Below are 21,738 nucleotides of genomic sequence, written 5' to 3'. Positions count from 1 at the left end.
TTTTTTACCTATGACTCTGCCCCCAATACCAATTCCCACTCCAAACCCAAGCTGTGACTTTGCCGATCAAATCAGAAGTCCAAGGCTGCTGAACTGGAAGCTCCCTGCACATTTACATCCTGTTTTTAGAGGACTGGGAAAAGACTGGGAAAGACTGGCTACGTTTCCAGATAGAACACTGCAAAGGTGGTCTTGGCGCAAGGAAAGAAAGAGTCTTATAGGTTGCACCTCTAAAGCACAAGAAGTCAGGGAGAGTTCCGGCTGATGTTAGCGAGCAAAGGGTCCATCTGACTCTGCACAGTTATCGGAGCATCTGAAGATGACAACATGGTTGGTGCTTTCTCATGCAGGGAGAACCATACCGTGGTGTATGGCAGCCAGCTAGAACGAGATCAGAGATGATTACTGTTAAACTCTGAGGGTCTGGGGGTCTGACTGAGGACACGTTCCGAGTTTGGTGTCATTTTGGTGAAGCCTTTGCACAAGGAAGGAGCAGGGACTGTTACTGATCAGGGTGACCTCAGCCCCAGGGTCAGCACGGTCTAACAGGCAGAACAGACCCGTGGTGTAGACCACATGAGCTTTCCTCCTCCAGTATCCCCGGGATCTCTGCAACTGATGTTCCCCTGTGAGAATAGCAGGGACAGTCCTCTTCTCTCTCCCAAAACAAATTCCTGTAAATATGGGATACAGTACCCAGCTGGGAAGAGTCCTGTGGGTAGCTTTGCGGGAGCCTGCAAAGTCATGCCAAGGCATTTCAATGTCCCTTGCAGCTCTTAAAGCCTCCATGGGACGAATGCAAAGCCCACATGCTGTAAGGTGAATCTTCCCATGGGGAAACAGATAGATGGCCACTGCTAGTTCATGCTGGCTCTGTTTCAGCTTTTAATTTTTTTTTCCTCTCTGTTCTTTTTTTTTTTTTTTTTGCATATTTCAAGTGAATTTTTTACTTATAGTCTTTATGTTTCAAAAATCACTACTACAATGCAATCATACTAAAGAATATTGTGGCTAATAGCACTGTATCTCCATTTTGATTCTCACCACTCCAGTCACCAAAGGTCTGTGTCCCGGCCCCACCCTCTTAGCTAATCACTCTAGTTCTCCCACAGTCTTAGATGTTGGTTGACTGTTTTTTTCACGTCTGTATGTTCATTCTCTATATTCCACACAGGAGTGAAACCATCCTGTAGTTGTCCTTTAGCTCCTTAATTGTTGTCCAATTCCATCCACTTTATTCCAAAGAATACAATATCATCTTTTTATTGCTGATCAGCTTTTAATTTTTCTAGACAGTGTTTCAATATTTTATTCAGGCCACTATCCCAAGTCAACAAAATAGGGCACATGATTGTCACTAAGCTAAAGAAATCATCATTTTCAAAGTTGGTGACTTCAAGGAACATTTTTCTTTATTTAATGAGACATAAGGGATTAAATCAGGGTCTCACACATGTGAAATACTATTATTGAGTGTTCTCCTTGGGGTATTGTTATTAATTTTAGAGAGACAATAAGAGAGGGGAGAAAGAGAGAGAGAGAGAGAGAGAGAGAGAGAGAGAGAGGGAGGGAGAGGGAGAGGGGAGAGAGAGAGGATGAGACAGAGAGAAAAAGAAGAGGAATATCATATCACTACTAAAGCTTTTAGGGAAAGGCACTGGTTTGTAGGAAACAATGTAGTTTTGCACATGGCCCTGCATTCCACAGTGGACAAACAAGTGTCCCTGTGAGGACCAGCTGGAGCTCTGTACCCCCCCAGTTCCCAAAGTTCTTCAGAGAAAAGGCTGTATCTGGGGCACTGCTGTCACTCCTCCTTTCAGTCATGGGCACAATAACCCCATTCTGCAAGCCCACTTATCTGCAAAATTTCAAGAAATCATCAAGCAGACTTTCTATGGAGCACATGAGCTTTCTGGGACCATGTTGCTGAGCACAGAGCAAACCTTGGCCATGAAGGAACAGGTCTGCGGTTACTCATGACAGGAGAAGAAGCGGGTTTACCTGGAGCTGGATGGGGCAGCAGGCTGGTGAGTCTTGGAGCTTTCCTGGGCAAACCTGCCACTGAGCAGTTTCTTTTCTCTCTCTCCCATCCCACCTGAAGAGGCGAATCTAACACTATCTTCTCTGATGTAAAGTCAAGAGGCAAAAAGCAATTTTCTCTTCCCTGTTCAAGTCGGCAGAATCTGGGCCCCCTGTGACACATAAGCCCTGAAACTAATAAAGAACTGGATCTGGGGGCAGGAGAACTACAGGTTTAGAGGCGTAGGGTTTGGGCTTTGCAAAGCTGCTTCTGTTGTCCTCAGTTTCTTTATCTGTACAGTGGGGCCAGTAAAATCAGCTTAGTGCTGTGGGGTTCTGGGAAGTGAGATAAGATGTAGGGAAGGGGAGGTGAGCATAGATATGGCATGGCATGGTCAACAGTGTGGTCTGATATCAGCTGGCCTAGGTAATTCTGGCGGAGCCAAGATAGGGACTTTGGAGCCTCAGCTGCCGTGAGCTCCAAGAAGCAGCAGCTTGCAACCCGGGATCCGCTGCTGGATAGGGTAAGATACTAGGTTGTCTTTAGGAGGGTGAACACGGGCTGGTCACAGTGACACCAAAATACAGTCCCATAACTCTCTCTTGGGCTGTCAAAGGGAGGTCAGGGGGACAAAGGAAAATCCTTTGATTATTTGTGTTCTCCTCCCTCACCACCCCAGTAGCAGCCCCCAGGGGCAGGGCAGCCACTCCTAGCAGCCTAGCAGGCTCCCCGCTGAGCTATTTTCTTTACCAAGATCCCTGGCTCACCAGGGGGTGTCATTCCAAGCCTCTTCCTTTAACTTCTCTCTCTCTTTTTTAAAGTGTCTGGAGCTCTATTTGAGTGACGAAATACCTGACCAATCAGAGCCTCATCCCTGCCTGGGAAAGAAAAGACTACCTGGAGGGTTTGTTTTTTTCTTTTTTTAGATACTTCTTACAATTGGCTGTCTTTGTTTAAGCTGCCTGCAGCCAGCCAATCGAGAGGTCCAAGTTGCAGACCATTAAGGGTTTTCTACTCTATTTTATTTTATTATTATTATTATTATTATTATTATTATTATTATATATACATGTGTCCCTTTTCCATCCACCTTCTTCAGGTTGACCAAAATTAACTGTGGTTGTTTAAAATTGCTAGGTGACTGGGTGTCCTATCCATTGTGAGAGGAACTTGTTTATCTCTACCTCTTCTCTCCACTCTCTATTTCCCTCCTCCTAGCTAATTTAACAACAAACAAACAAACAAACAAAAATCTCCTTTCACTGCTCTTACTTTTTTTCTTCTTCCTTCCTTTTTTTTAAATTCCTTTCTTCCTTCTTCCTTCTTTTGTTTTCTGAATTCACTGATACTTGCTTGTGAATTATTTTGGGGAAGAAATCTGACTCAGAGTGGACTTCCTCTGTGTGTGTGTGTGTGTTTTCTCTACTTTCCTTTCTCCCCTTTCTATCCCTAGAATTTATAGTGGTCAGGAGATTTGCATAATTGTCAATTCTTGTTTTTCCTTTTTTCCTGTCTCTTTCTTTTTCTTTTGTTTGGTTGCTATTTTTTCTTGGACTGGAGGTGTGTTTGGCTAACTGGTATTGGTTGAACTGCATCAATCCTTGCTTCAATTACTATTGTAATTTCTGAGGCCGGTGACTGCACTTATCATAAAGGTCTTTAGTATATCCTGGCTTGTATTCAAAACACAACAACTGAAGAACTACAGAACAGAAAAACAAAAACCACATCAATTAAAAAAATGGTTAAAGCAGCTGGCCTAGGTATTTCTAGGAAGAGAAAAACACTGTGACCTCCTGGCCATCCATGCCAAGCAGTCTGTGTAGTAGACTGTCAGTCCCAAATCACTTCCTTACAAAGTGCTAAGCTGACAGGAATACCTTCTCTCTACCAGGATTCCAGTCTTTTGGATGTGGGTGACACTGATTTAGTCTGGGTCCAAAAGGAAACTCTTGTCACCATAATGGTGAAAGGAGAGGAAAACACAATTGTGAGCCAAGCACACTCAACAAGACCCTGTGGGTCATGAATACATTTCTAAGGAAAGTGATCTAATCAGCTCCCACTCCATGTTATGCTCGGGTGCACTGTGGGTAGTCACCATGTTTCTGCAAGACGGCTCACTGGGGAGGGCGAGAGTCTCCTTTGCCCTGCAGGAAGCACAGGCTAGAGCCTGTCCCCAGCACACTGAAGGAAACTTCCTTGCTGTGCTACTTTGACTTCTCTGCCTGCCTCTCTCTCTCTCTCCCTCTCTCTCTCTCTCTCTTTCTCTTTCTCTCTCTCTCTAGCTGAAAAAGGCAGTATGGTACAGGGAAGCACTGCTAAGTCCCAAAGTATATAAACAGAAAAATAAATACATAAATACATAAATAAATTGTTGGAGAATGGACCCACTGTCCTGAAAAGTCCAGGCCATTGTTTCCATCAGGTCTGAGCGGGCTGACCCCCAACTCTCCCTTCAGGCAAGACAAGGGCAGGTTCCACTGGTCTCTGGAATTTATGACGGCTGGACCCCTGAACATGGGCACCTTTCTACACATGCCACCCCCCCTTCCTTCTTTGATTAAAAGCCATGGATTACTGTGTTAACTTTAAAACTGCCAGCAAACATCCTGAATGCTCAGCTGTCTCCCTTTTCCTCTCTCTCCTGCTGCTCTAAAGTGCCTGCAATTTACCTCTGGAAAAATGTACATTGTAAAGCTTATGATCAAACAGTCTGTTGGTCAAATGTAACTCTGCATTGTCTTGCTCTGTGTGTGGGTTAACGATACCCCAAACCGTCCCCTCAGTTACGGTCTGTATCTACCTGCTTTTTCTTTCAGTGAAGGCACTGTCCCACTGAGGCTTTCCCAGGGCTTGTCTCCCCATGCACTTTGCCCTCAGCTTACAGATTCACCCCGGGACTCCCTGGAGACCCGCTCTGACCCCCGTTCCCTTGTGGCCAGGGGGGTGGGGAACCCAGAGTGGACTACAAATAAATAAATAAAAGTAATCACTCTCTGAAACCATATGACCTCCATATAAATAATCATGCAGTCACTGGATTTTAAAATGCTCCTACAAATGCTTTGTGGTGCTTTGTCGAATCCTGTCCTCAGAGTGCGCTTAATACTGAACTTACAAATGACCATAGACATTTTACTCTCATGGCTGAAATGATACAATTTGTGTTTCTTTTTATGCAGAGGCAAGGCCGCACTCGTACAAGATTTTAGTGCTCCTGTTGTGACTTTTTTCAGAGAGAGAGACTACAGCAAAGAGCATCCTCCGACTCCATGGTCCTTCCTCTTGCTGGTCAGATTCAGCTGCTTCTATAAGCAAGAGAAGGCACATACCATACCTAGAAACATATATATCATATACATATACATATACATATACATATACATATATATATATATTTATATATGTCTTAAAACTCAAGTTGAGGGAGTCGGGCTGTAGTGCAGCAGGTTAAGCGCAGGTGGCACAAAGCACAAGGACTGGCATAAGGGATCCCGGTTCGAACCCCGGCTCCCCACCTGCAGGGGAGTCGCTTCACAGGCGGTGAAGCAGGTCTGCAGGTGTCTGTCTTTCTCTCCCCCTCTCTGTCTTCCCCTCCTCTCTCCATTTCTCTCTGTCCTATCCAACAACGACAACAACAATAATAACTACAACAATAAAACAACAAGGGCAACAAAAGGGAATAAATAAATAAAATAAATATTTTTAAAAAAACATAAAAAAAAACCTCAAGTTGATGAATTGTAGTTTCAAGTTAGTTGTAAAAGGATCTGTGGCCTTTTTCAGGGAGAAACTGGTTTTGCAAAAGGGTTATGGGAGGTTATTTAAGAAAGAGACTAAATTTGAACCTTAAAGCTTTTCAAAGTGCAAACAGCCTCTTTGGAGGCTGCTGAGGCCCTACCCTTGCACACAGTTCCCAAGGGCCTGTGTGGCTCTTTCTTGGGACTCTGCTGTTTGTTATTTTAGTGATCTGAGATTACATGGAAAGACACACAGCCTCATTTATGTCTTTCTCCCACAGTGCCTCCCATGCAATTCTTTTCCTGGTGCTTGTTCAACATACTGTTTAAACACCGAAGTGTGAACTCTATTGCTCAAACTTCTTAGAAAAAAGTGGGTAGAGGCAGGCATTTAAAAAGGCAATGAAAGTGCAAACAGATTTGGCAGTTCAAGATGAGTATTCATCTAAGAAAGGGAAAGTGTCTTTCTTTTCTTTTTTGGGAGCGAAATACTCTGATATTTAGAATGGGTTATAGAAGCTGGTTTCCTTCTTGGATGCATGCCCCTTCTTCTGCCAGGAGGGAACAGAGCAGGTGTGAAGGAAGGACTCCATCTTCACCGTCTCCCTTCCAGTCATGTGTCCACTAACTTTTACTACTCAGTCTCCTATAAGGCCCAGCTGGAAACCTCGGTTCCCTAATGTGCAAAACCACCAGCAAGAGTAACAACTAGACCTGCATTATGGAGTTGTCATGTAAGATAAATGGAACAGTCCATGCAGCTTGCTGAATACATTTAGCCATCAATTTTGTTGGAGTCTATTCTATTTATAGCACTGTGGTATCCACTGCATGGAATTTAAAATGTTAAGAAATGCTTTCCTTCTCCCAGGAGTTTACAAAACCAAGGAACAGACAAGATGAAAAAGAAAGGCTTACCTGCATAGGAATAATGTCTTATTAATTTTCTGGCCATGGAAAGTTGACACAGTTGAACAAAAAAGGAAGGAAAAACCTACATATGGGGGCCGGGTGGTAGTGCACTGGGTTAAATGCACAGGGTGCAAAGCGCAAGGACTGGCATAAAGGATCGCATTTAGAGCCCCTGGGGCAACCGGTGAAGCAGGTCTGCCTGCAGGTGTCTATTTTTCTCTCCCCCTCTCTGTCTTCCCATTCTCTCTGTCCTATCCAACAACAACAACAACAACAACAATAATTATAATAAGAACTGATAAACAACAAGGGCAACAAAGGGGAAAATGGCCTGCAGGAGCAGTGGATTCATAGTGAGGCACAGAGCCCCAGCAATAACCCTGGAGGCAACAAACAAACAAACAAACACCTACATATTGGGCTGTGCTAGAATCAAGCATTTCCTATAAAACTAGACTTTCCTTTGTCTTTCTTTTTCTGTAACAGTTGGAATTATCTCTGGATTTTGAGAACTATAGAATTTCAAGTTCTGCCACTTGAATCAAAATGGGTGAATTACATGACATGGGAAAAATAATTTCACAAAGAGTAGAAGACAGGGCAGAATAAATCATGGGTTTCTTTGAATTAGCAGCCAAGCAGTCTCTCTGAGTCGAGGGACAGTGGTGTTAGTGCAAGTGCCAGCACTGCCTGGCTTTCCATCCACCAGGGAAGCCAGGTGCATCTCACACCCTCTCTCTTTCATCCTTCATCACAGTGCTGTGAAGCAGGTACTGCAATTATTCTCATATGCTTCAAGGGAAGGAAGCTTGTAGGACTGAACAATTTGCCTGAGGTGGCAAGAGAACAGGACTGCACACATGAAGCGAGTGAGAAGAAACAGGATTAGTGACAGCCAGAGTGGAGCTGATTCCTGCAGGAAACTCCACCATGCTCATGATTCCTTCAACCCAAGGTTGGGAGAAGTTTTCCATGGAGCACCTCACTCTGAACACTGACTGAATTAGCGAGCAAAGCACCCTGATTTCTAGGGTAGAAGAGAGAGGGAGAGGATTGCAGTAGACAGATACCAGGAAACAAGCAGGTGCCAGAAACGTCCTCCTGCTCTCCCAGGATGTGGCCTCTCCCTCCAACCTGCCACTCAAGTCCGAGCCAGATGTGTGATGCTTTGCTCAAAGAGGGAAGCAGAGCCATGAGTGAGAGTGAAGCACCAAGTCCCACTGGGGAGACTTTGGAGGCTGTCCTACAAAGGGTGCTGAGATGTGCATCTCAAAGTTTTGCAGGGAATAGAACACCTCCCGACCCAATGATTTATCGAATTACCTATGTCAACTGCACAGCCAGGGCCCTGAACTGCTTCTATTTGCTCACAAACCCATTGTTCTGATCTATTCCTTACATAAACAAGCCCTGGACCCTTTGCTGAGGGCAAGAGGACTTCTGAGACATGAGTCCCACCTTCCTGGGCTGCCAACATCTGGACATAAACTCGCTTCCCTGGCACCGACACTTTCCTCTTGACTAACTGGCTTTTCAGGCGGCAGATACTAAACCTGGCACTCCATAACCTGTTGGCAAGGTCTGGTAGGCCCTTGGCTATCAGGAGCACTTCTTAGGGGCTGAGATGTTTCCCAAGGTCATATGCAAACCCAGAAATGGTAAGACAAGGAGGCCGTCATTACTTGACTTAAACTCTGCTGCTCTTCTCATGAGGATGAGAGGCTCAGCGCAGCTCTGCAAACTCCCTAGAACTCAATGCCTTTTTCAGTGAAAACCCTTAAAAGAGCTCTAATTCATGCTGATCTACCCACAGAAATTGACTTGTGGTCTAAATCTTAAGGAAATCTATGTATTTGCTATGCCCTAAGCAAACATTAATTATGTCCATGTGGCCCTAGTGCTATTTCTGCATACCGGCAGAAAAGAGCACTTATTTATTTTGCAGCACTTCTCACTTGTAAATTTGCAGTCCAAATTTATGAGGCCATTCAATTGCTTCCCTCCCTGATTTGGTACCTTGGAGTGTTTTACTTTAAGTGCTATGAGGCCTGGTCAGCTACTACTAGCTAGGAATGATTAACACAGGCACCAAACCACGGCTTCTCATCATTGGGGAGAATGTATGTTCACTCTTCAGAAACACCAGACCCCACATCAGATGGCTAGCAAGATTTAACCAAGGAATATGTATCAGATCATTTCTTCCCTTGTTCACGTGTACATGTGCGTGCGCGCGCGCGTGCGCACGCGCGCACACACACACACACACACACACACACACACACACACTTGTAGAATGCACATCTGGAGGCCAAGGGTGGCACACCTGGTTGAGTGCACATGTTACAGGGCTCAAGGACCTGAGCTCAAGCCCCTAGTCCCCACTTGCAGGGGCGAAAGCTTTGCAAGTGGTAAAATAGGTCTGCAGGCAAGTCTCTCCCTTTCTCTCGATTTCTGGCTGTCTTTAGCCAATAAATAAATAAATAAAGATAAAAAACGAGAAAAGATGGAATGCACATCTGTCTCACAACTTGAGCTCAAATGTAGAGACTGGCACTACCTCCTTCTTGGGTGCAGTGGGAGATGTGGCACTTAACTCCACAGCCGTGAACACCCGAGCAATCCCTCTCCTACAAGCCTCGCTTCACCCACAAGGGTCTGGCATCCGAGGAAGCTGTGTGTCCAGAGCCTGGTGCAGAGGACACTCATGAGTCACTGTCCCCCTCCTGCCACCAGTCCACAAGTCCAGGCTCGGCTTCCTAGCTGCCAGCTTTTTACTTCTAATGAGAAGTTACTTTCTATGGAGTGTTTCCCTTCAGAATGCTTCTTGATTCACTTTTGCTTTACTTTTCGACAGGCTAACAATTGCTTCAAGTCACAGAAACATTCGTGAGAGTCACTGTGGACACAGATTTCTGAGTACAAATGCTGTAAACTAATGGATGGCTTAGACCAATGGACAGGAAGGGAATCCACTCACTGCAGCAGGGTGGAGACATCCAGCCCAGAGGCCATTCAAGGCCCACAGAATCATTCCACCTGGCCCTGCTGAGGCAATCACAGGTGGGGCTCAAAATTCAGTAGCTGTAGGGACTTTACTCATAGAAACATTAAGTACTATTTTTTAAGCTGATAATTCTATACGGCCTTCAAATAATATTCTAAATATTCAGATAGTACTTATTTTTTCAGTTCTACCCAATCACTTTCTTTCCTTCCTTCCTTTATTTCAATTCTTTGTTTATTCTTGTCACTTATAAAAATCTCTATCAGCAACAATATATGCACAGGATATAACATCAAGGATACTAGAAGCAAAGCTTGTCTCTGTTCATTCATCCACTCATCCAGTGCTGCCATCATTTCTTCCTATCCTGCACTCACCTCCTTCTCTCCCTGTAATTCCTCAGGATGGTGAGCTTCCCTTTCCTGGACTGTGTAATGTCTCACTGCACTACAGCTCCACTAAGTCGCCTCCAGTTCCACTCGTCTTCTCTGATCTCCCTCACTCTCTTTCTTCCTCTCTTTCTTTCTCTCATTCTTCTTCCTCTATCTCTTTTACCCTTTGCATTTCTGTCTTACTTCCTCTCCTTTATTATGAAAGGCTCACTATTTTTATAAGGTCTAAAGAGAAAATATGTTTATTTGAAATATCTATTTTTCCTTTGTTGTCCTTGTTGTTTTATTGTTGTAGTTATTATTGATGCTGCTGTTGTTGGATAGGACAGAGAGAAATGGGGGGGGAGGTAGAGAGGGGGAGTGCTGTGCAGATGTCCCCTCAGGCTAGTGCCACTTTCCAGAGTTAATACGGTATCCCCAAGTGCTTTTCCCAACCAGTCCTGTCCCGAACCGTCACTCCTGGCTGTTGCCCTATAAATAGCCCTCCAACTTCCCCCCCCCCTCACCCAGTTTTTTTCCCTCAGTGATGGAACAGTGGTGCAAGCAGCAGGGACGGCCATTTTTGGCTAGCTCCACATGGCCTGAACTGCTGCATTTCACCCAACCCTGAGGTGCCAGTGTGAATAAAGGGTTGTGTTCCCTCTTCGCTTGGATTTTATCTCCTCTGTGTCCCGCCGCCGCAAAGAGACAGGGGAGAGAAAGACAGACAGCTGCAGACCTGCTTCACTGCCTGTGAAGTGACTCCCCTGCAGGTGGGGAGCTGGGGGCTTGAACCAGGATCCTTACGCTGCTCCTTGTGCTTTGTACCACCTGCATTTAACCTGCTGCACTACCACCCAACTCCCAAAAGAAAACATTTTTTTTGAAATATTTCAGAAAATGCAAGAAAGTTTGAAATAGAGCTCATCATAAAAACGAAACTGAGCACGAGACCATTCACATTGGTCCTATGTTGATAGCGTGACACATATGAGCTTACTGAGGGATTAATTGAAATCAGTGATTTATAGGCTTTGATGCATTTATGTTTCTACTTTTGTTGTCCTGTAGATTCTTTATTTAACAGGCCAGAACCAGACAAAATAAGAGCATTATGTGAGCCAGAAATCGGAAGCAGTGGTGTGTGGGGGGGAGTGTGTACTGGACAGGAAATCCCTAAGGGTTTCAAACTGAGAAGCAAACTCTCAAAACTGCATTTGGCAGATTATTTAAGTAGTACTGGAAGGTGATATCTATATGGTAAGAAGGATTAAACTGGTATCAGCTCAGATCCTGACTTCTTTTTCTTTTGCAAGATGTGAATGGCAGAGAGCCAGTCATGCATCATTTCTGTGGTCCAGCAGCCACTGGGCAGCCCGGGAAGGGCTGTACAGAAGAGCACAGGACTTGCAGAAGGCAAATGGATTCCCGGCATCACAGGTGCATGTGTGCTCTCTCAGACAGTGAGCAAATCTTTAACATTATATGACCACCACCACCATCCAGGCTACATCTTGGTTCAGGGTCCCAGAAGCAGGAGGGAGAGTTGGGCTTGTGCTTTATGGAGGAAGCCTTCCAGAAGAGCTCTGAGTGGGATAAGAAGAGGGGTAGGGGCCTTTAACTGAGTGAGGGGACTGCCTCAGGAGACTCGCCTCTACCTCCTGCTCACACAGAGGGCCCCAGAGTTCCCCCATTCTGTCCCCACACAAAGCAAAGAACAGAACTCTCACCCTCAGGAGCCACGCTTGTGGGCTGAGGATGGCACCAGAGAACTCAGAGCACACTTGCTGGTGGATGACACTCCCAGCAGTGGACTGGAGGATGGATTCCACCGTAGGCAGAGTTACCCACGACAGCAAATGAATATGGGCACTGCTTTCTCCCTTGGGACAGCTAGACCTGAAACCACACAGCTGTCTCAGTGTGCTTCAAAGTGGGGTGGGCATTCTTCACATCTGCAGAGCAGAGTGAGTCCTAGGGAAGGCAGAATTTCTACAGAGCAAGATGAGGGTTTGTCTGGAAAGAGGCAGGCTGACAAAACAAGATGTAAGAAAGGGGAGATCCAGGGGGTGGGATGGAGGCATAAAGAAGTGCAGGGGGGAGAAGATGCTGAAGAAAGACTGAGAAGAACAAGCCTGAGGGCCAAGAACAAGGAAGCTAAACCAGGTCCTTTCAGAGAGAAGACTCTGGAAGATGCAATACCTTGCCTACATTGTCCAGAGGGCTCTGCATGGAATATTTTCCCTATGGAATAGTAAGAGAACCTATACCTTTAAGGCTGTCTTCAGGGCTGACTGCAAGGCTTGTGTGAGGTGAGAGGGAAAGAGGGAGAGAAGGAGAAGGAGAGGGAGGGGGGGAGAGAGGGAGAGAGGGAGAGAGGGAGAGAGAGAGAGAGAGAGAACACACATTAGGAGCATAGGTTTTGTAAGATACCAGGAGGATCCTCTTTATGATTCTGACAACTTCCAGCCTTGAAGTCAATTATACCAAGTTGTGCAAGAAACCAGTTTAACTCTAAGAAAAAGATCAGCAGCAGCTCCCCAAAGTCTGGTCTCCAGACAGCCAGAAACCACCCAGCACAGCACAGGGACAGCACACCCAGCTGGGGAAGGAAAGGAGGTGCATTGGAGCCCATTGGGGCCAGTCAGCCAACCAGTCAGACCCTCCATGGCCTTGCAGATTACTCAGAGTAAAAGTCATAGTTGTGTGTTTGTACGTGAGCGCGCGCGCGCGCGCACACACACACACACACACACACACACACAACCAGCTCGAGGTGGAGAGACACACAGCGAGGAGAGGGGTGAAGGCACAGCAAAGTGCCCCCTTAGTCGGGAGGCTTTCTGCCCAGAGTCAGCTCCTAACCGCTACATTGCTGTGATCATGGCCATTTCTCATAGTGACAACGTCCTCTCTAAAATCACCATTTGTTCAAGTTAATTTCTTAAAAATCTGTGATTTCCCTCCATTACATTTAATATTTATGCACCCTAACTCACTGGAACGTCTCCATTTTCTGGTTATTACCATTGCCTTTGGGGATGTGGGAGGAAGGTCATTACAACTGGATTTCTCCCTTTCTTTTTCATTTCTACCTAGATAACGCCTTTAAGAGGCGATCTAAGTTCGACTAATGCTCAGCATGGAAGAAGGGGCTCACTTGTACTTGGATGCAGGGAACTGTGAGGATACGGTAGAGCTTGGCGGTATCCCCCACTGAAAAGTGAGGGCCTGAGGGGCACGGCCAATCCTATCAGTCTCTCTCTACTAAGAGATCGAACAAGGAAAAGCATGGCCTCCAGGATCTGCCCCGCCTATCAGCCTCCCTGCCTCACAATAGCCCACTCCCTTATTATCTACACAATCATTGTTTAGCCTGAAAGTCCCCTTCCTACTTCCCCACCCAATCCATTCCTTTGATCACATCTGATCTATCTTCTCTCTGCCCCCAGGACCCCCCTCTGTCTGCTGGTTACTGATAACCTTGCTTCCTCCTTCCTTTAACTGATTAAACCTCTTGCTCAACAATTACTGGAAAGTCCTGACCCTCCCCCAGACCCCTTCCTCCCTACCATATATGGCCTACATATGTCACTTCCTCCTGCGACCCCTTATAAGCCCTTCTTTGCTGTTCATTAAACAGATTTTTGTGCAGGAAACATTCCCCGGGTGATCTCTGGTGGTGTCTCTTGCCACACAGGGAAAGATCAAGTCACTTACCCCCTGATGCCCTGGACATTCCTTCCGGGCCCCCACATCAGATGCAAAACAGAGCAGGTAAGCCCTAAAGTCTTTGCCTGGGAAGAGGCCTCCCACCTGAAGAGTCTGACACTTGGATATGATGTTCTGAAGAGTATAATCCAAACCCTGTGAATCTGACTGCTGTGCCGTTCTCTGCACACCGGGCTGCCTCCCAAGAAGTCCTCTCGCACTTGAAACAATGCCTGCTTCCTAACACATGTGGCTAGAAAGTTTTCCTTGGGAAAATCCTGCCTTATTTCTGACTTCCATCATAAAGGAGGATAAGGAAAGCTGAGAGGAAACTGAAAACTTAACATAAGAACAAGGTGAACTGGCAGGAGGCTGAAGGCATGTTGGGCAGTGTTCCGAGCTCTTCCTCCTTCTGAGAATTCCTCCTTTTCCTGGTGACTCCTCTGAGGAGAAGGTTGTGGTTCTGGGAACTCAGTGCTTTCTGATTTTCTACTTTTTCTGGGTTCTTAGAGCGTATAAAAGGACTTGGCTTGGGTGTTGCTGGTTTCTGTATTAATACATGGTGCCCTTCATCTTACAAATCTTTGGGTGGAAGACGAAATGCCTAGTCAGAGCTACTGGTGAAGGCTCCCTAAAACTCAGGGAACAGACATCACTCCTGAACTTTGCCTCAGGGCTCAACATCAGGGGGTACAGCCTTCTAGGGTGCAGCAAGCAGCAGGGAAGACTCCTCTCTCCCTCTGTGCCCATCTGCTACCTGGGGAAGAGCTCTCTACTCAGACCTCCACTCTCCAGGATGCACTCTCCGCACCTCATTCCATGCCTGTACACATCTGGAAAGATGCTGCTCAGAGAGCAACTTCAAGGAAAGTTTCTCAGCCACCATAGTCATGTTTGGGACACCCTCTGCATGTGGGAGGGGAGAAAAAGGGAAGGAGAAGGAGAAAAAGAGGGAGCCTAAATAAACTAGAGCCTCATGCAAAGGAGTGGTGGTCAGATGAGGATTGTGCACACATGCAAGGCTGTGCTCAGACTGACCTTACAGGGAAGCTTCTCCTATGCTGGGAACCGGGGCTGGAAAGAGGCCCTGCCACCCTCACCCATTTAAAAAGTCAAAAAGCTGTGTGTGTATTGGGTTGGAAGGGCACAAGAAAATGAATGCCAGATTTATTTTCAGATTAAATATTTCGCCTTTGGAGAAGTTCCACAAAAATAAGGTAGGGAATTTCTGTTTCATTCTCTCTGATATAGTACAAAGATGTAACCTTTGCTTCACATGACTTGTCATCACAGGAGGCGAGGAAAAGGGAGTCTGACATAAGCCAGCCCTGCAAAGCCCAGGCTCCCAACACCAGTCAGTAACCTGGGGAACCAACATCCACTTCAAAGGAGAGAAATCACTGCCTCAGCCTAGGCCCAATTTTATTTTATTTAGCTTTACTTAATTCTTCCCATTCCCCTTCTTTTCTACTTATTTTTATTTGATAACACAGATAGAAATTTAGGGGGAATAGACATGGAGAAAGAGAAACACTCACATGCAAAATTGTTTCACCACTTGTGAAACTTCCACCTAAAGCGGAGGAATGGGGGTTCAAACCCAGGTTCTCAGGAATGTGATTTGCATGCTTAACTAGCTGTACCAGCATGCAGACCTGAGCTTTACTCAATTATTTATTTATTTATTTATTTATTTATTTATTTATTCTGAAGCCGTGGCTTCATACATGGGCATTTTCACTACTCCCAGGCTGACCTTTTCATTCAGATGTAGAGAAGGGAGAGAGAGAGAGAGGGAGTGGGAGAGGGAGAGAGAGCGAGAGAGAGAGAGAGAGAGAGAGAAAGGGGAGGAGGGGAGGGGAGGAGAGGAGAGGGGAGGAAAGGAGAGGAGAGAAGAAAAAGGGAGGGGGAGGGGGAGAGGAAAGAGAGTGAGAGTGAGGGAGGGGGAGAGAGAGAAGAGAAGAGGAGAGGAGAGGAGAGAAGAGAAAGGGAAGGGGAGGGGAGGGGGAGGGCAGGGGAGGGGAGGGGGAGGGCAGGGGGAGGGGAAGAAGGAGAGGGAGAGGGAGGAGAAGAAGAGGGGAGAGGGAGAGGGAGAGGGAGAGGGAGAGGGACTCCATGGTCCTAGAGCCTCACCAAGTACTGTGGTTCCCCATGTGGCTTGGGTTTGACCTGGGCTGTGCCCATGACAAGATACAGGCCCTGCCCCCTGAGCTATCTCTCTCTCAGTCCCCTCTCCCCCCACGCTCAAGCTCAATTAATGTACCCTGCACAAAGCCAGGGGTGGGTTAGTTTTAGAGCAGCCTAAAAATGGACCAAGAAAACACGCCACTGGCACAGAAAGCAGGGACTACAGACCAGACACAATCGCAGGGTCTTCTTTCTTTGAGGACTTGTTTCAGAGTCAGCTGGCCTATGCAGACACAGGAAGGCAGGAAACCTGCCCACCGGCCTCATGAGCTCACTCCAACAGGGGAGAAGAGGTGGGGGTGGGTGGGGGCACACAGAGTGTGGAAGCAAGAGGCAGGCCACAGGCACTAACAGCGGGTGGGAGGCAGGACGGGGCTGCCCTGGCTCCAGGCACGCAGGCAGGGGCAGAGGGCTTCTTGCCTAGTGGACAGGCCAGTAAGGAGAGAGAGAACTAAGGGGAGCCCCTAGCAGGTGGGCCCTGGACTAGCCCACAGAGACCACTCACAGAGGCCCTGAAACTGAGTGTGACTGTGTCCTGCCCCTGGGAAAGGACAGAACCAGTGACAAAGGGGTACAGTGACATCAGCGGTCAGAAGACCAGTGTGTGAAGGGACATACTGCCCTCCCCACAGCGGGCAGGAGTCACAGGCCTCTGGGCATGGCTCCTTCACACACAGGTCGCCTCCGTGAACTCTGCTTTCCTGACGCCATCAGCAGCAGCCAGGCCTGCCTCCTTTCCCTTGTCTCCAGGCAGAAGGGGACACAGCACGGGGAGGGGGGCACTTTTCTGTTCTGTAGACTGGTGGGCTGGGGGTTGCCTTCTGAGGTGCTGGGCGGGCGAAGCCTGGAGCTGAAGGATTCTGACAGTTTGACCATGCACCCTTTCATCCACCGCGAAGGCTAATCTTGGAGCTGGCTCTTTGTTTCCAATCAGGCTTCTATTGATTAGCTCTGAGCCCCCGACACAGCTCGGCAGGGGCTTGGGTGGGGTACGCTGTGAATTAGGACAGTTAAACACTGCATCGATCCCCTCCTGCTCCCACAGCTGCTGCTGTAGCCAGCAGTTTCTCTAAGCTATTAATTTTATTATTAGCACACCTGGAGGCCTGGCCTCCCCAGGGGAAAAGCAATTCAAGGGTGTGTGCTACAAGGCGGGTGGCAGAGAATCGATGTGGCAACCCAGCTGGGCGGGGAGCGTGTCCCACCTCCCTCAACCCCATCTGAGGAGTGAGACTGAGCTTTCTTGAAGTCCAGGACACAGGTGGAACTTGCTTCCCTTCTCCACCCAGCAAACCCAGGGTTTCAAGGTTCACTGTTCTGTTTGCTGCCTGCTGAAGGCAGTGAGGAGAGAGGAGTCCCGTAGCGAGAGTCCTGACTCTGTGGTCACTTAGATGGCTTCCTCCAGACCACAGCAATTCTAGTTTCTGTGTCAGCTGAGGACTTAGCTCAGAGGTTGTCAACTAGGTGCAGGCTAGTCACAGGCTGAGTCTCCTTCCCTCCTTCCCTGTGGGCCCTGTGGTGTTTCCTGTGAGCTGGGTGCAGGTGTAGGTACTGGCAAGAGCGCTGTCTCTGCCAGTTTCCAGGAAGTGTGATGCTTCTTACAAACCCCTGGGCACCAGTTTCTTGGCTGGAGCTTGAAACAATCATGCGACGTGAAATAAACCAGACAGAGGAGGATGGATATAAGATGATCTCACTCAGGGATAGAAGTTGAGAAATAAGAACAAAAGTGGAAATACAAGGTGGAACTTGGACCGCGTTTGCTATTTTGTATTAAAGTAAAGGATTCGGGTTGGGGGTCTGGGCTGGGGAGAAAGGGGTATTTCAGGTCCTGGGGCCTGATAGTGAAGGAGGACCTAGGCAGGGACTGAGACTGATTTGCAGAAAACTGAGAAATTTTACACATCCACTATATTTACTGCAAACCACTACTTCCAAGACTCCTCCCCCCAAAAAATCAGCTGTGTGCTTACTGCTGGGTCACTTCTATCTATAGCCATCATCTGGGTTGGGTGACGTCCTGTCCAGAGAACTTGTATCCCATGGACCCCACCTGCAGGAGGAAAGCTTCACAAGTGGTGAAGCAAGGCAGCATCTCTCTCTCTCTCTCTCTCTGCCTCCTTCTCCTCTTGAAATATATCTCTGTCTCTATCCAATAATAAACAAAATGTAATTAGTCAAATAAAAGAACAAAGAGTTAATAAATACAAAGAAAAGGAAAAATGGAATGCATTCCTTTTCATCCATCTCACATCTGGCCATGTTAGCACACAGACACACATACAGAATACATGCCGTGTTCAAAATACATGCAGCATGCTAGTGTGTGCATATGTGTACACTGTGAACATACAGACTTCCCTGCAGGCGTATTGCACATACACATCGACAGGAATACCCAGCTGAGTACACGGCCACATTTGTGAGTACACACACACAAATACCACAAAAATATATAACAATTTCACAACCCGGTGTGCCACTGTAGGTATATATTCTAGTCTGTGGAAAAATAAACAAGAAAGAGGGAGTAAGAGAGGGAGGGGACACAGAGCCTTTTTAAAGCTAAATTTGTTCTGTACTAGTTAACATGTCCGCTCCTTCACAGGAGGCTAAGAATCAAAGGGCATTAACATGACAAGTGTCACTTATCAGAGCCCACCTGAGTCTGTCTGTGGCTGGCCTTTTACAGAAACAGCCCCACATTCTGCCGAGCTGCTTCTCCTGGTTCCGAGCAGTGGCACTAAGCATGGAGCTCAGGCACACGAGCAGCTGAGACTAGTGTGTGGGTGTCTGCCCTACCTGCACTGCTGCCTCCTATTACATGCTCACTTAAAGCTTCCTCCTCTTCCCTTTGAAGGCCAGCTCCCTGGGGCCCCTGGGAGATGACTCGGAGCTGCCTGGACATACGCATTTAAGGTCGAAGCAGTTAATAACGACATAGCATGCCACCACTCCCAGGCCAGACTGGAGAAGCCCCCTGAATGCAAAGGTTGCCATGTGGACACTGCTAATCCACCCAGCCTAGGAGTCCAGGTTCTGGAGCCCTTTCCTGGGGGGAGTAAGGGGGGTGTTACTAAGACGGTCCTGATGAAGTTCTCCACTAGACCCACCAGTTGCTCTTGGCGTTTAGTCTACACCTGTAATTTCCTGATGAGAATACATATCACTGCTGGGCTAGCCTGAGGGTGATTCTTCCCAGGCACATGCTCTCTGGGTTGGAGAGAACTCTACCGGAGCCAACCTAGGCTGCTGCGTGGGAAAGGGATCAGGAACTAGCATTGCAAGTGAGAGACTCTGGGACTCGCGGAGCGGGAACACACAATACCCCGCTGCGTTTATTGATCTGCCTTCTGAGACAGAAATGGTAGGGTGGAAAAAAGGAAGTGATTAGGAGAGGGGGCAGAATAGAAAAAGAGGGCGAACCAGTGGGGATTAAACCAATGGGGATCTAACCAGTGGGAATTAAACCAATGCCCTGCAGGCAGGGCGGGTCTCAGACAAAACAATGATTATGTAAACAGACCACAGCGTTAAGCAATGCAGGGGAATCTGGTGTGATGACATGGATAGAAACAGAAGCAGAATTAGCCAAAGGAGAAATGATGACCAACATATCACAAAACCCAGCAGTGGATAGCCCACATTTTTTTTTACAAAAGTTGGAGCTGCATACTCAAGTCTGCTGAAATGTAGCCGCCTAGTTCAGAATATGGAGCTGAACGGATGACCTCCGCAAGCAGCTTTGGGGCTCAGACACACAAGGCGGAGCTTAGGTTCTCAGCCAGAAGATGGTGCTACTAGAACCCCGTGCCAGAAGTTTGGGGAGACTCACTGAGAACTGGGGTGGCCCAGCTCATCCCAACTAACATTTGGGGTATGGGACTACTTTTACACATTGGCTTGCTAATGCCAACACCCCCAGGACGAAGGACTCCTGCTAAACTGGGTTCGTCTGGGATCCAGAGCTAGAGGGTGTGACCCTCAGAGCCACTCCCTGCCCTCACCCTCACTCTGCTTTGCTTCAGAATCTAATCTCAGCTGACGGGAACTGTTTTCCTAAAGTCACAGCTGCCTCCCAATTTATAATTCAGGCACTAGGCATGCTCCTTTCCCATCTTCATTTCCGGTGATCAAGACAGGTTAATTTTGCATTACAGGAGCTTTAATGTACACTTAGAAATCAGAAACAGCTTATGTGTTCATTAGTGGAAATCTAGCCAAAGTGGGTCACGCCCAAGTCGAGGAAATGCAGACAACTGGGGGGAGAATGGGGACTTCTTCTCACACACATGCTGGTGGACGGGCTCACAGCAAATTGGCTGTCCCCATGGATGTGGCCATCTGTGACCAACGGCAGCAACCTCAGCCCCTGGGAGGCAGCCTGTGAAAGCGCCTCTCATCAGGACCAGAGATGCACGGCTTCCTGGACAGGGACTTGGCTTCATCTGGGGATACTGAACAAGCACCTTCTGATGGGAGGACAGAGACCTGTCCTGGCACCTGGCTTTGGCTGAGACCCTGGGCAACATTCTTCCCTTTTGAGAGCCTTGGTTTCCTCTTCTAAAATAGCACAAGTGACTATTGCTTGGGCAAAGGGCACAATCTTGTAGGTACTCTGCATAGAATGGCTCCTTGAAAAAGAGCCTAGTTCACTCCCTAGACAGCAGTTCTTTCTAACACACAGACACACACACACACACACACACACACACACACACACACACACACACACACACACTTTATTAGAGACTTACAAGATTATATGGTAATAAGAGTATAATTCCTTTTTTTAATTTATAAAAAGGAAACATTGACTAAGCCATAGGATAAGAGGGGTACAACTTCACACAAATCCCACCACCAGAATTCTGTATCCCATCCCCTCCCCTGACAGCTTTCCTATTCTTTATCCCTCTGGGAGTATGGACCCAGGGTCATTGTAGGTTGCAGAAGGTGGAAGGTCTGGCTTCTGGAATTGCTTCCCCATTGAACATGGGCATTTACAGGTCTATCCATACATAAGAGAATAATTCTATACCACACCACACCAAAGTTCTGTGCCCCCCACCCCTCTCCAGTGGTGACCATCATTGTTCTCCTAAGGTCATAGATATGGGATATGTATATATGTATATATCCCATATCTATGACCTTATCTAATATATATGTATATATATATTAGTTTTTTTCCTTTATTTCTTCCTTCCCTTTTTTTTTCTGTTGTTGTCTCTAAGGTTACTGCTGGGGTTTAGCGGAGGACTTGAATCCACTGCTTCTGGTGGCCATCATTTCCATTTTATCGGACAGAGAGAGATTGAGAGGGGATAGGGAGATAGAGAGGGAGAAAGAAAGACAGACACCTCCAGACCTGCTTCACCGCTTGTGAAGTGTCCTCCCTGCAGGTGGGGAGCTGGGGGCTCAATTCTAGATCCTTGAGTGGGTTCTTGCACTTGGTACTATGTGCACTAAGCCAAGCGCACCGCTGCCTGCCCTCCTAATATTTTTTCTTTGACAAGTTCATGTGTTTCAATTCTCGATATCCCACATGAGCTAAGATGTCCAGCAGCTGCCCTTCACTTCCTGTCTAGTCATCACCACTGCCAGCCCCTTCTGCTAAGCACCAAAGGACACCCTGCAGTCTCTGTTTTAGTAGCTGAGTAGTACTCCAGTGACTATATGTCCCATGGCTTTTTTGCATTTATGAGGCTCAAATTAGTGATTTTCATTCTACTATAAATGGCAGTTTTCTTCATCATCATTGCCATCTTCCTTCCTTTTTGTCAC

Source organism: Erinaceus europaeus, chromosome 9 (assembly GCF_950295315.1).
Source record: "Erinaceus europaeus chromosome 9, mEriEur2.1, whole genome shotgun sequence".
NCBI classification, from domain to species: Eukaryota; Metazoa; Chordata; class Mammalia; order Eulipotyphla; family Erinaceidae; genus Erinaceus; species Erinaceus europaeus.
Note: the sequence above shows the minus strand (reverse complement) of the source record.